Source organism: Vidua macroura, chromosome 6 (assembly GCF_024509145.1).
Source record: "Vidua macroura isolate BioBank_ID:100142 chromosome 6, ASM2450914v1, whole genome shotgun sequence".
Classification (NCBI taxonomy): Eukaryota; Metazoa; Chordata; class Aves; order Passeriformes; family Viduidae; genus Vidua; species Vidua macroura.
In genome coordinates, this window is record NC_071576.1 from 5457481 (window position 1) to 5471249 (window position 13769).

The following is a 13769-nucleotide window of genomic DNA, read 5'->3' on the forward strand; positions in this document are numbered from 1 at the left end:
AGCGGTTTAGTTAAGCAAAGTGTAACTGTGAGTAAATCATTCTCTTCTCCTCCCCACCCTTACCTCACTATTTGCACCCTCAGAAAAAAAAAATAGAAAAATATAGAGAAAAATGTCTTATAACAACAGAGCATCACAGAAAAATACAAAATAGCAATATAAAATACACAAGGGCAAGACAATGCTTATTCAGACAGCCAGGACAAAAATAGGAGCATCTTCAGGCACAGAAGGTTGTTGGTCAGTGACTTTTTGTGGCATACCCTGGGCAGGATTTCCTCAGTATAAGAAGCAAGAACCATTTTCCACCTTGTACCTGGTGTGACACTTGTTTTTGAAGCAGTAAAACTCTGCAGTGATCCCAGCCACCTGCAGCTCCACTTGGTCCTGCCCTTCTTCCCAATTTCACATCCATGACTTTTCCATTTGATTATAAACTGCTTGGCTTTGAGTTTTGTTTCAAAGTGCTCTGTGAGCATTCACTGCCACCTGCATTAACTGTATTTGTTTCAAAGAGGCACATTACTTTTAAAGGACAATGTTTGCTCCAGACAAAGAATTCCTGCGCATCAAGTCTCCCCCTTGACCCAAAAGGATATTTTATTGTGACTGAAGTGATCCAGATATGTCCTTCACTTAAGGGTGAACTCAAAGTCACGTCTGCCTGAGACCTGCACATTCCTCAAGACCACTGTATTTTGACTTCTCTTCCTGTTTATTGACATTAAAAGCACTTTTATTCAGAGAAATAATAAAAAGAGAAATCCAGAAAAACTTCAACCTTGTTTGCAGGAGATGGGCCATCTATATGAAGATAAGATTTGTTTATTATGAAGGGACAGTGATGCAACCCAGACTTCTTGAGTCATATTATCCATTTCCTTTTCAAAACATACTTTTTTAGTTTACATTTAGGGGTGTGACTAATTCACCTGTGTTTATTTAAATAACAGAAATAGAGAACATGTTCAGGTAAATTGAAGAAAATCCCATTTGATGATAATACCATTTTGTTTGTGTGACATTAATTCTACATAATTCTTTATGATTATTCAAAAGAAACATTAGAAGAAGTCAAGATAGAAGTTGTTGATTCTATTTTTCTTTAAAGGAACAGCTTTCTTGCTGTCTTGCTACAGAACAAACTATCTTCCCATGGTGAAGAGGCAGACAATGTCATTGTTATTTACATTCTGATTCTTAGATCCCTGTTTTGTGTCTATCAGTGTGGGGTGGTTTTTTCAAGGTCACCAAATTCAATGGAGAGATTTGCACTCCCTTTCCACATCTGGAATTTTATATATGTATATATCTCTACATATGTGTATATATACAATATTTATTCCATTTAAACCTGCTCTGATGAACCTATAAGGTTTTTTTTCCCATGTGGGCTCTCTCCGTGCATTAGAACTGAAAGGATTACTCAAAGGGAACAGGGAAAACTTTCTCTCTTGCAACATTGAATATTGTGAGTGAGGGGCAGGAGAAGGAAAAGGAGTATTTCCAAAAGGCTGATTCTACAGAGTTTTACCTCACTGGGCACCTGCAATTTTCAGCAGAAAAAAACTCCACCATGGGGGTGGCCAGGGAACATAAGTTGGGACTGATCTAAGTCCTGCACTGAAAGAATTTTTCTTCCTCCATCTCCTGACACAGAGGTAACTTAAGGTGTAGCTTGTGGAGGGAATGCCTTCCAAAAAAAGATACTTCAAGGAATCAGTCCTTTAGTAGCTGTTAACCAATGGCAGAATCATATAATTAAAATTTATTTCCTAATTGCCACTTTTTTTTTCCATAATAATTAGCAGTACTTTTAGGACAGCCTCTTAATGGCCTCTCAATTTTCCTAAGACAGCTGCTTTCCCCTCCTTTTCATAGGTGTATTCTGCTTTGATTTCAATGGAGAACTAAAATAAAGTGGGGCTGTTTTGGGTTTTTTACACTGATATTGTTCACAACTCCAGCACAAATCTGGGATGGGGTTTGCTCTCTGGCTTAGGCCCCCTCTGCTGGTCTTCCCAAAGCAAAACACAAAATACCAGGGATTTTTCATTACCAACGAACCTTTTTAAGAGAAAATTACAGCTTTCTCTTTCTTAACCTTTTACTATCAGAGATTAAATCACAAGGAAGATCAGCTTTGGGGCTGTGAACTCAGCATAGGGGCAGATTTTAAAATGAATTCAAGAAAATAATTGCATAATCAAGCATGTGAACCTGTGGAATTTCTCAGGCAAAAAGTCCAGAAGTGAACATGGCCTAAAAAAATGATGCCAGCCTGATCTGGCTCTTAGCAGCACCTTGTGATTGGCATTTAATGAAGATATTATGTAAGGAGCTCGAGAAGCATAGGCTGCTGGGGATGGGGTTTTTCTGTGTATCTCAGCTAGCAAAATCCAGAGGCAGTAGTCCTGCTCAGACAGCACATATTTGAAGGAGATAAACAGGTAAGGAGGTACAGTGGCTAAATATTAGCACCCATTCCATCAACACTGTAAAACAGAGATCTGATTATCTGGGGAAATCCCTGGATGTCAGAGAAGTGAATTAAAGCACAGTGCTTTCTTAAGCAGGTGAAGGACAGGACACGCTGGCACTGGGAGAAGGGAAGTTTGGTGCACCTGGTATTCCAGGAGTTCCTTTCTGCTATCCAAAACTAAGAAAAAGAAGCTCCAAGACTGCTCTAACTAATACCAGCACCTAAAAATGTTTCCTGCATTGCCCAGGATCAGGAAGAAAAGGGTGGTAACACAGGTGTCAACCCAAAGATGTTCAGGAGAGTCACAAAAGACAATAATGGTTTCTTTTTCATAAATTTGCAGGATTTTTAATTATGTTAAAAAATATTTCACATGTCACAGCAAGATCCTGGCAATGGGTATTTAAATCAAAGCTTTTTAAGCAGCCTCCTGTTACCTGCCCTGAGTAAGTAAATTCATGAATGTACTGGAGAAAGTGAAATGGAAGCAACCAAGGTTGAGAGAGATTTAGAGAGCTGTCTTTGCCCAGCTGTAAGGGGAGAAGGATAAGGGAAGGTTTCATTGCTACCTTCAGTCACAGACTCTTTTCAGAGATACATAGTGATAAGAGACAACACAAATTATAACACGGGAAATTCTGATGGGAAACAAAAACAAGTGCCTAGTCAGGTGAGATTTCCATTCTCAAAGGTATTTGGGTTGGATATCAGGAAAAGGTTCTTCATCCAGAGGGTGGTTGGCACTGGAACAGGCTCCCCAGGGCAGTGGTCACAGCAGAGCCTGGCAGAGTTCAAGGAGGGTTTGGACAATGCTCTCAGGCACAGGGATTCCTGGGGCTGTTCTGTGCAGGGTCAGGATCTGGATTCCATGATCCTTCCAACTCAGGGTATGCCAAGATTCTATGGCTCAGCTGGACAAAAACCTAAGCAACTCCTCATTGGAACTGCTTTGAGCCAGGAACTGAACAAGGTGTCCTCCAGAAGTGCCTTCCAACCAAAATTATTCCATGATTTTATGGTAAGTGACTACTTGATCACTAATCCAGCTTAACCTGATGAAAGTTACTTTGACAGTTCTAATGAGTGAATAAGAAATTTAAACTCAATCCAGACTCACTGAAGTCAGTGGGAATCTTGAGCTCAACTTGAAAGGCATTGGATCAACTTCAATGCTTTTAGGATTCATGATCAGAAAAGATACAAAACTTTAGCTTTGTAGGTGACAATAGAAATTGCTCTTTTTTTAAACGATGAGTTTCTCAATAGGTTGCCTCTGCAGTTAGATGAGAACTGCTCTCTTTTGAGAAGTCACAAATCCTGCCCAGAGGGTCACCAGCAGAACAGGAGTTTGCTCAGTGTTCTGGGGGGGGTGTAACTCCATTTTTCAGTTTGCACTTGCAGGAAAATTCCCATTTGCCAAGTGTTATTGGTAATGAGCCTCTTGTCTGAGAGCTCTTGTGGGTTCAGCTCAGGTCAACTGCTGCTTTCGTGTTGAGACACTGTCTATAATAATTGAAATTTATGTCATAGAATGGCAATCCTGTGACCTCTGTAGAGCAAACTAATGGTTCCAATCCTGTTTTCAGCAGACTGCTGTGAATTACCACAGCCACTGCTTTCCCTTTTTCACCTCATCATTTTTCTTTCTAAAACAAGTTTTTCTCCCTTCCTTATTTTGTCTCTTACAAGGGATCCTATTATTTATCTTCAGCATGAAACAGAGTAAAACAACACAAGGGAGTAATTACAACACAATAAATGTCAAGTACTAGCCAATTATTTTGATTACTCCTATAAAGGTTAAAAAATGAAAAAAACCCATGACTTTGTAAAAACATAGTGAATGCCTTTACACACACAAAGAGAGTGGAAACATAGATTTATCTTAATAAATATGGGAATCATATACTACAAAGAAAGAAAACAAGCAAGGAAACAAACTTGTTTCAAATCCTTAAAAGAAATCACATTCACAATCCCTCAAGAAGTAGCTGTCCTAATCCCTTGGATTAACTGAAATTTCCTGAGAAGGAAGGATACTTTTCTGGTTAGGGTGGAGACTTGGATTATCTCCAAGGAGCATCCATGTTTTCAGTAATCCTCTGATATGAAGCTGCACCTTAAATGTTCTCCAAAAGAATGCATGCTAACGTGACCTGCAATACAGATCTTCCTTTCCTGATACCTCTGGGCTTAAAATGTACAACGAGCACTTTCTTTTCATAATGGCCCCTGTTGTTTTGCTAATATTTTGTTCTGCACCATCCCCAACAAAACAGAACACTGCAGGGTGAGGGTTGTCATAAAATGCTAAAAATCCAAATTGCTGCTTGTTTCACTTTCCTAAGAAAGCCAACACATGGAACTCGTGATGTCATATCCATTTTTACCATGTCCCTTATGCCAGCAAACATGAAACAATGTCTTTACTTCTTAGTCATACCCCTTGAGCACGTATGTAATGAAACTAAATTTAAACTTTGGTTATCCTGTCAGATAAAAAAAAAGGCATAGGTGGCAAAAATCCATCTACAGACCAGTCCTGTAAATCCAGGACTCTCCAGAATCCTTGGTACTGTGGAAAAGTTATTTTGCAAAATACTGAGTAATGTTTAGATCTTAAATATCTCACTGCTTTGGTTATTTGACTCGGACATGTTGCTTTTAGCTTAATTTAACTGTTTAATTGACACAAAAAAAATTATCTGCTCAGCTGTGTCCCAGCTAACAGCTCGTTAAAAGAGACAACTGATTAAACACATTTATGTGAATGAACGTAGCAAAGCATAAATTGTGTGCGGTTGTACAAAGATGATGACTATATACTGAAAGAAGAAAAGGACTGGTAAGACAAAAGGAGGAAAAAAGGGAGTTTACAGAATATAAATCTTATCCTTTCATCCAAACTAATCTCCCTCACATCTGGAAATGTCAGTCTTTATCAAATTTCAGAGTCTCTTGCCTGGATGTTAATAACCATAAACCCCTTAAGAGCATCATAAGACTCTTGATGACTCAGGATGAAGTATTCTTACGCATCGTCAGTCTCTCATATAATTTCAGCTGTGATTGCTAAGCTAATTCTTAGGTTAAACAACCGGCAATTGTGGCCAGGCCCATTACAATTGGCTGGCTAAGAGCGGTTTTCACAACGCGCTAATGACCGGGGGATTGATCCTGCGACGCCGAGGTCAGTGGCAGCTTTGTCACCGGCTCCAGTGAGGACACGGTGAGGCCTCCCTGCACGGACCAAGAGCGGACAAAAACAGAACTTCTCCCACATTTTGAAAAGAGAAGAGCGTCTAATGTATAGATTAGGCGAAAGCCGGGTTGATAAAATATTCTGGGTGTTCTCCACTTCACAGCTTGTCTTGTAGCAAAAGAGGATCTTGTCAAGAGAACCAGACTTTGAGAATGTGAATACCATAGGCATTTTTTTGGTGTCCAGTGATGAAGATTAAATGAAGTGTACCTCTCCATGCTGGAAAGAACTGTGGAAGGACTCCCTGTTGGAGTCCTGGTGTGTACTAATCTGCCCCAGCCTTTTAAATACTTCAAATCAACTTATGCTGTCTCCTAATGTGGCTCTAAGCTGATTGATGGTTTCTGTGCTGCGGGGAAGCACAGATGGTCCCAAGGAGACCATATGCATTGTACTGCTGAGAAACTGGTGGAGAGCTCAGGGACAGGGGCCAAAATGAATTGGCATAGCCAGCCAAGCCATGCCAGCACTTCTTCAGACATCAAGCATGGTTATTTTGTCCCTTTTTCCATAACAAGTTCAGGACACACAGGTTTTCTAGCAAGGCTTTTCCATTCCAGCTACCAAGGCAGCAGAGATTCTAAAGGGAGGGAAAAAAAAAAAAAACAAAACACCACTGTTTAAATGTTTTTCTTCTTTCCCCTCATTTTTCATTTTCTTTAAAATTCCTGTAGACTATATTGACATTCTTTTTTTAATTTCCCCATGTCACAGGAAAAGCAAATTTTCCTAGCCACTGGGTCTTCGGTGACGTTTTGCTACAGATAGAAGGAACCGTGTGAAATGCAGGTGCTTTGCAGATGAGCTCTGAAGAACTCGACAAACTGCATTTTTCTTCCTGAGCTGCCTTGATTTTTGTCATCTTTGGGCTTTTGAAGAAACTGGGAGATGCCATGCTTTTCCCATATTTCATATACAAAAAAGAGAAAAATGGAGGGATGACCCTTACCCAATATTTTACAATATTAATAATATTTTAATGTACTAATTTATATTAATGGTAAATCTATTACCTTTATTCTCCTTTTTATATTTTCTTAATTTATATATTTATATGTTGAATTTTATATGCTTTATTTTGTATTATGTTTATATTCATTATACTTTCTATTTTTATTGTGCTTATTTTTACAAGCTTTGTATTTTTATTATGTTTCTATATTGAATATATTTTCTATTAATTTTCAGCATAAAAGGATTTTGCTTCTGTTGATATATTGGTCTTTACTGTACTTTGCTTATTTTCTTGAATTACAGGTTACTTTCATCAGCAAATTCTCCCTGGAAAAATAAAACTCATGACTGAGCATCACTTGCTTTCTCATACAGCTAAAATAAGAAAACCACATTGTGATGCCCTAATGATTTTGTACCTAATTTTGTAGTTCGAAAATTACCAGCATTTGATTTTTAAATGAGGTCATAACTGTTGTTTTTAAAAGCGATCAGCAGAGCACGGATCTGGTCTCAGAGGCAACAAAGTATGGCAGGTTGGGAAGCACTTTTCAAGAGTCCAGCAGGAAGGGAATGAAATCAAAAGTGCTGCATTTCAGGAATGCAGGATGTTCGTATGCAATGACCAAAATCTTTGTGACATCCTTCAGATAAATTCAGGTTGGATGCAGGATACTCCCTAGGTGTGTGCTTTTGGTGATTTAAACATCATGTGATTATTAATCATCGCTACAGTGCCAGCGTTTTATGGAGTTCCCAATGGCACAGCTGCCATTGGGAACAGATCCCTACAGGTGCCATCACAGCAGGATGCTGCAGGAATAGCACCAGGAAGATCAAAGCCTGCAGGGTAATCATCCATCTGGCTTTGGGATTCCAAAAATAGGTGCAGCCCCCTGGAGAAGGGATGAGGCAGGGCATCAGTACTTCCCAAGCCCAACATGAAGTTACGGCAACATTCCACTATTTCAGGTCACACATACCATTAATATGAAGATTTCTGTATATAACCTCTAAGCATCTCTAAGGTTTAAGGTAATGAATTTATTTAAGCTATCTAAAAATTAAGTAGTCATCTTGGCTTCTTCTGAACTCACAGAAACTACAGAGGAGAAAAAAGTCACCTTCAAAGGACTCACCCAACCTGCTCCAGGCACTGGCAAAAACATGACAGTAATGATCACCTGTCTCCTTGCCCCAAACCAAGGCAGCCTGGACAACAGCTTGATTGTACGTCTAATATTTAGATGAGTATTACCAGATGATACAAATCCTTTTCCAAACAAAACCCCACAGTTTACCAACTTTTTAGGCCGCAGAGTAACTTGAAATGTATTCTTTCCCACCTACATCAGATATTCATGGCAGACCATAAAAGAGGGGAGGAACAGGGACAGTAAGTAAGGGAAGCTGAAACTAAGGTTTCAGATGAGAGAAGTTCAGTTTTTTCTCTGAGAAGTCAAGAAATCTAAATGGTGCAATACAACAGTTCACAGCTACAACAGTGATCCTCCACCTCTACTTTGCCCTAGTGAGGCCACATGTTGAGCCCTGTGCTCAGTTCTGGTCTCCTCATTTCAAGAAAGACAAGGAGCTAATGGAGAGGGTCCAGCAGAGGCCACAAAGATGATCAAGAGTCTGGAGCATCCCTGTTATGAGGAGAGATGAGGGAGCTGGGCCCGTTTAGTCCAGAGGAGACCGAGAGGGGATCTCATCAATGCCTACAAATATCTCAAAGGTGGATGCCATGAGGATGGTAACAGATTCTTTTTGGTGGTGCCCAGAGACAGGATGAGGAGAAAAGACCATGAACTAAAACACAACAAGGTTCACCACCACATGAGGAAGAACTTCTCGTGTTGACAGTGGCAGAGCACTGGAACAAGCTGCCCAGGAAGGTTGTGGAGTTTCCCTCTCTGGAGACATTCCAACCCACCTGGATGCATTCCTGTGTCACTGCTCCAGGTGACCCTGCCTTGGCAGGGGGTTGGACTGGATGGTCTCCAGAGGTTCTTTCCAACTTGGCTGTTCCGTGATTCTGTGATCCTGTGATTCTGTGATATTGGTATTAAAAGTCCCTTGTTTGAGGAAAACACAGACAAAACCGTGACACTTCATGATATACCTAACAATAAAAGACGTTTAATCACTGGTATTAAGCCAGGAAGAGTTAAAAGAGGTGTTGGGCAATACAGCATGCAGAGATTACAGCAGGCTCGTACAGAATATGGCCCCTGCGATGGAAGCTGATTCCAAAGTGCAGTTAAATTGCCATGTGATCCCAGTAGCAACTGCGGTCCCATTTTCTCTTTTTATGGGAAATGATGTCATTGGGAACAGCTTCATCGGGCTAAGTGTGGAATTTTCTAAATTGAGTTTTAATGAATAGACAGAACAAAGTCATCCTCCTGCCTGCAATAACTGAGTGTGCATTGGTGACAAAAAGCTGTTTATTTAGATACACAGGGGTTTGTATTTTTTGTTTTAGAAATACTCTTGGCAATTACCATCCATCTAAAGACTTTTAAAAAGCTGTTACAGGAAACAGAATTCAAATTGTCCAAAATAATATTTTCTAAAAATAGGCTGGGGAGCAGCATATCATTTTAAATATGACTATAATGCTAAAAGAATTTTCTTGTTCCAAACAGTGAAATGTAATCCTTCTCAATAACTCATAAATGATTTATGATACAGAGTTGAGTTTCACAATGGTTCTTGTTACTGTGGTGCTAATGAGTGTGGTGACTACAGGTCCCAACCATCTATATCACAACTTGATGTATAGCTAAAGAGAAAATAAATAGTTGTACACTGGAAGATGCAATCTTATCAACTACAAATACATTTAGTAGAGGGATATGATATACACAGCTGTTTTATCCTAATTAAAAGTGATGCTTGAATTTCTTGTAAATATTTATTACCCTTGTCAGTGCAGCAGGCCAAGCAAATCTAGGGAGCTAAATAAAAGTTATGCTTTAAGAAAATATTGTAGTAATTTGACTTAGTCCAATTTTCCCTGAAAAATGTATAAATAGCAAATGAGAGCAGCAAACTCTCTGCTGTCATTACATTCTTGCAGCTTAAAATGAGGGCATCGCCAAAAGGATACAGGGCCATGTTTTCATTCAGTTTTATTTTAAAAGAAGCACTCAAAACATGGATGTAGGTAACATGGAATCTAAATTAAATCCATGGCTGTATATAATTTGAAGTGCTAGAAGAGCTTTATTAAAGTGGAAAAGAGGGGTGAAAAATTAAATTTCTTTTTAAATGGAGAGGGTAAAGAAACATGACACAGGCCTGCAGGAACAACTCGGTAATCTTGGGAAGGGAAGGGTTAGGGCTTGTATTTAAATGTCTCTAAGGGTCTGTTTCCACCAAAAAATTTTACTGCATTTAACTATAAAGGCCTGAAATTTCTAAAGGCCCTTAATAGTTACGAGGACATTGAGCAGGACTGAACAGTATCATGATAAGGATCATGATTAGGCTGAACACAGGGAGATTGGGTCCAAGCATTCCATCCAGCCACAGGCAGCAACCGGGAATGAAAAATCTGCAGTAGTACCAAAACACGGTCAGTTCATCTAGCACAGGAAAGCCATAGAGCAATGAGGTTTTGTTGTATTTTTCACAGCTCTTTAATGTCTCTCCAGCAGGGTTTTGTAAACTGCCCTGAGTCACTGATGAACTGCACTAATGGTTGTTGACAGTGGGAACATAACCTGCAATTGGAGGCCTCTCCAAACATTCAGTTTAGGGAATGCGTTGGTTTGGAAAGGACCTTAAAGACCATCCAGTTCCAACCTCCTGCCATGAGCAGGGATACCTTCCACTACACCAGGTTGCTTCAAGCCCCATCCAGCCTGGTCTGGAACACTTGCAGGGATGGGGCAGCCACAGCTTCTGTGGGCAACCTCTGCCAGGGCCTCACCACCCTCGCAGTAAAGAATTTCTTCATAATTTCCAATCTAAAACTACTCTCAGTTTAAAGCTATTAACATATGTCTGTTTGCTGCGATTACTGTTAAAGATGGAAACTATCTAGACAACCATGCCAAGCACCCACTTCACCTTTCCCAGTCCTCAGCATCTCTCCCTCTGTATTCAATTCCTTCTTCACATCCTCAGAGCTACCGTGCATTCCTAATCCTCCCCTTGAAGCACTCCTCCTGGCATCCACTCCACTTCAGAAATCCCCAGCCACAAGGTTTAAGCCTGGCTTGCTGGAATAAACCATTCCTCCAAGAATCACCCCCTCCCATCTCAGCCTCCTTGAGCATCCTCCCCCCCTCCTTGAGACAAAAGAGAGGTTTGTCTAAAAGCTTCTCCTCTCCATTTGTTCCCTGCAGACTGCTGGAGGAGTTTCATGAACACGCTCCCATGTCTTTTGTCCACAGGCCAGCCTTCATCAAAGGGGGCTGAAACCCGTGGGATTATTAAACCCATTATGCGTTCATTACTGGTAATCCGCTGCTGATTTTGCCAGCGGTTGTGCATCCAGCGGGAAATCCTGCGGGGCTCCGATTCAGGCGAGTAGGAGTCCCTCAGGAGCAGAGGACAGAGTCACAAGCTGTGCCAGGGGACGTTCAGGTTGGACATCTGGAGGGATTTCTTCACATAAAGGGTGACTAGACATTGGAACGGGCTGCCCAGGGAGGTGATGGAATCACCATCCCTGGAGGTGTTTAGGGAACGACTGGACGTGGCACTCAGTGCCATGGTCTGGATGACACGGTGGTGTTGGACTCGATGATCCCAGAGATCTTTTCCAACTGAAATGATTCTGCGATTCAGGGAGATGAGGCCGATCCCGCCAGCGCCTCGGGACCCCCTGTGCGCTCCATCGTCCTCAGGTGGGCTGAGCAGCTGCCGCCACCGCACCGGGACCGGGATCCGGATTGGAATCGGAACAGGACCGGGACGGGGATGTGGATCGCGATTGGGATCGCGGTTGGGATCGCAATTGGATCGGGATGAGGAACAGCCGCCGCAGCTCCCGCGCCAGCCTCTCCCCCTCAGGGGCAGGGGCGGGGCCGATGACGTCACCGCCCCGCGCGGCGCGGCGCGGGACCCGGGGCGGAGGGTGATGTAATACCGTAACGGCCCTGCTCCGTCCGACATCCGGGAACCCTGCCGGGGTGCTGCTGCCTTTTTTTTTTTTTTTTTTTTTTTTCCGCCTCTTTTTTTTTTTTACTCTTTATTTTTTTTTAATCTGAAAAGCTCCATTTGTCGCTTTTTTTGGGTGTTTTAATTTTTTTTTTTTTTTTTTTTTTAACGGGGGAGGGAGACGGCGGGGAGGGAAAGGGCGCGGGGGGCGCGCGCGCGCGCTCCCGCCTCCCCTCCCCTGCGGCGTGCGCGCCTGCGCAGAGGGGCGGCGGCGGCAGCGCAGTGCGAGTGTGTCCGTGTGTCCGCCCGTCCGTCCGTCCGTCCGCGGCCGGCGCTCCGCGCGGCGCTGCGCGGGTGGGCGCGGAGCAGCTCGGACGGGGGACGGGGGGGGGGGCCGGCGGCGGCGGCGGCGGGGCGAGATGAGCGCTGGGCTCCCCCTGGGCACAGAGCCGCCCTGTGAATGAGCTGAGGCGAGGCCGCCAGCCGGGTGTCCCCCTCCTTCTCCTCCTCCTCCTCCTCCTCCTCGTCCCCCCCTCTCTCCTTCCCCTTCTCCCCCGCGCACCGCCGGGAGCGCGGCCCTGCCCGCACAGCCGGCGCCGACGCCGCGGCCGGGGGGGTAAGTGGCGCTGCGCAGTGCGGGGCCGGGGCGGGGTGAGGGGGCGGCGGGGCCGGGGCGCTGCGGGGCCCCGGGGCCTGTAAACAACCGGGGGCGGCGGAGCGCGGAGAGCGCGGGAGCTCGGCGCCATCCCCGGCGGCACAGCTGGGAAGGGGTCGGGCGGCCGGAGGGAGGGAGATGGATGGGGAAGGGGACGGGGGGGAGCGATCCCGCTGGGATGCCGCTGCCGGGAGCCCCCTGCGCAGCCCCTGCATTGCAGGCGCCTGCTGAGGGTGGCGGTGTCCCCGCAGCCCCCCGGGCACGGCGGGCAGAGGGTGAGCAGCGGGGTCTGGGCCTGGCTCAGGTAGGAGCAGCAGCTTTCCCTTTCTCCCTGCCCCCCACCTTTCCTCGCCCAGAGTTCATTTAATAAAGGCTATAAACAGCCTGCTCTCCCATCGCCACCCAAACGCTCGGGGCACGGCACTGACTGGGGAAAAAAAAAAAAAAAAACAAAAAGAAAAAGAAAAAACAACACGCATCTATTTATAAAGCACCCCACCCTGGCAAGGGTCGGAGCATCAAGCGCTCCCCAAATAGTGACATTGTGATGCAGCGGGCGGCTTTCCCTCGCCAACGCCTTTCGGGCGTTTAAAGTTTGTGAGAGGTTTCGGTGTCTTTGAAAACAATGTCGTGAGCAAAGGTTGCGCTGACGATCTGTGATCTGTCACGGCGTGCGTGGTGAAAGTCCGTGGAAGAAAATGCTGTCCTCGGTGAGAAAGTTGTGCGGTGATGTGCTGGGTAATTGGGCTTGCATGTGAAATGCCAGAGGTTCTGAGCATAGGTCTAACCTTTTTGTTACATTAGATTGTATTCTAGTAGCTGTGATACAACAGCTAGAGGTTGACAGTTTCAGGAGAATTGATTTTGCAGACATCTGTTCGATATGTATTTGTATTTATTTGGTACGATTAAAATATTTCTTAGTGTTGCCATGCGGATGGCAAAATGTTGTGGTTTTAGAACTAAAGTTTAAGTTTACAGTAGCACTTGGGAAAAACTAAATTTTTTTGGAGCTATATCTTCTGTCAAATGGGAAAGTGCTGTGCACTGGGGTGGCCTCTGTGGTAACCCTAAAGTTAAAGATCCTTAGGGTATTTCATCCAAAGGAATTTTTTTTTTATTTTGTTAAGTAGAAGACAGTTTTAAATCATGAGAGCAGTAGGTGGAAAGAAGGTAGGTGATATGTTTTCCTTAGATTGTGATATTTAGCATCAGAGTAAGCAGAATCAATTTATGAAGTGGAAGTTCTAACTCTTGTGATTCTAGGAAATGAATTTCCAAATAGGAGCCCTTGTAGCACT

At 43.5% G+C, this 13769-nt stretch overlaps 1 protein-coding gene across 1 annotated transcript in view; it reads left to right on the forward strand.

Moving 5' to 3' along the window:
- Positions 1-12080: 12080 nt before the first annotated feature.
- PPM1A (protein phosphatase, Mg2+/Mn2+ dependent 1A) overlaps positions 12081-13769 on the forward strand; it is a 35203-nt gene continuing 33514 nt past the window's right edge. The window contains exon 1 of the mRNA XM_053979543.1: positions 12081-12429. The gene's annotated coding sequence lies outside the window, so the exon portion shown is untranslated. The remainder of the gene's footprint in view (positions 12430-13769) is intronic.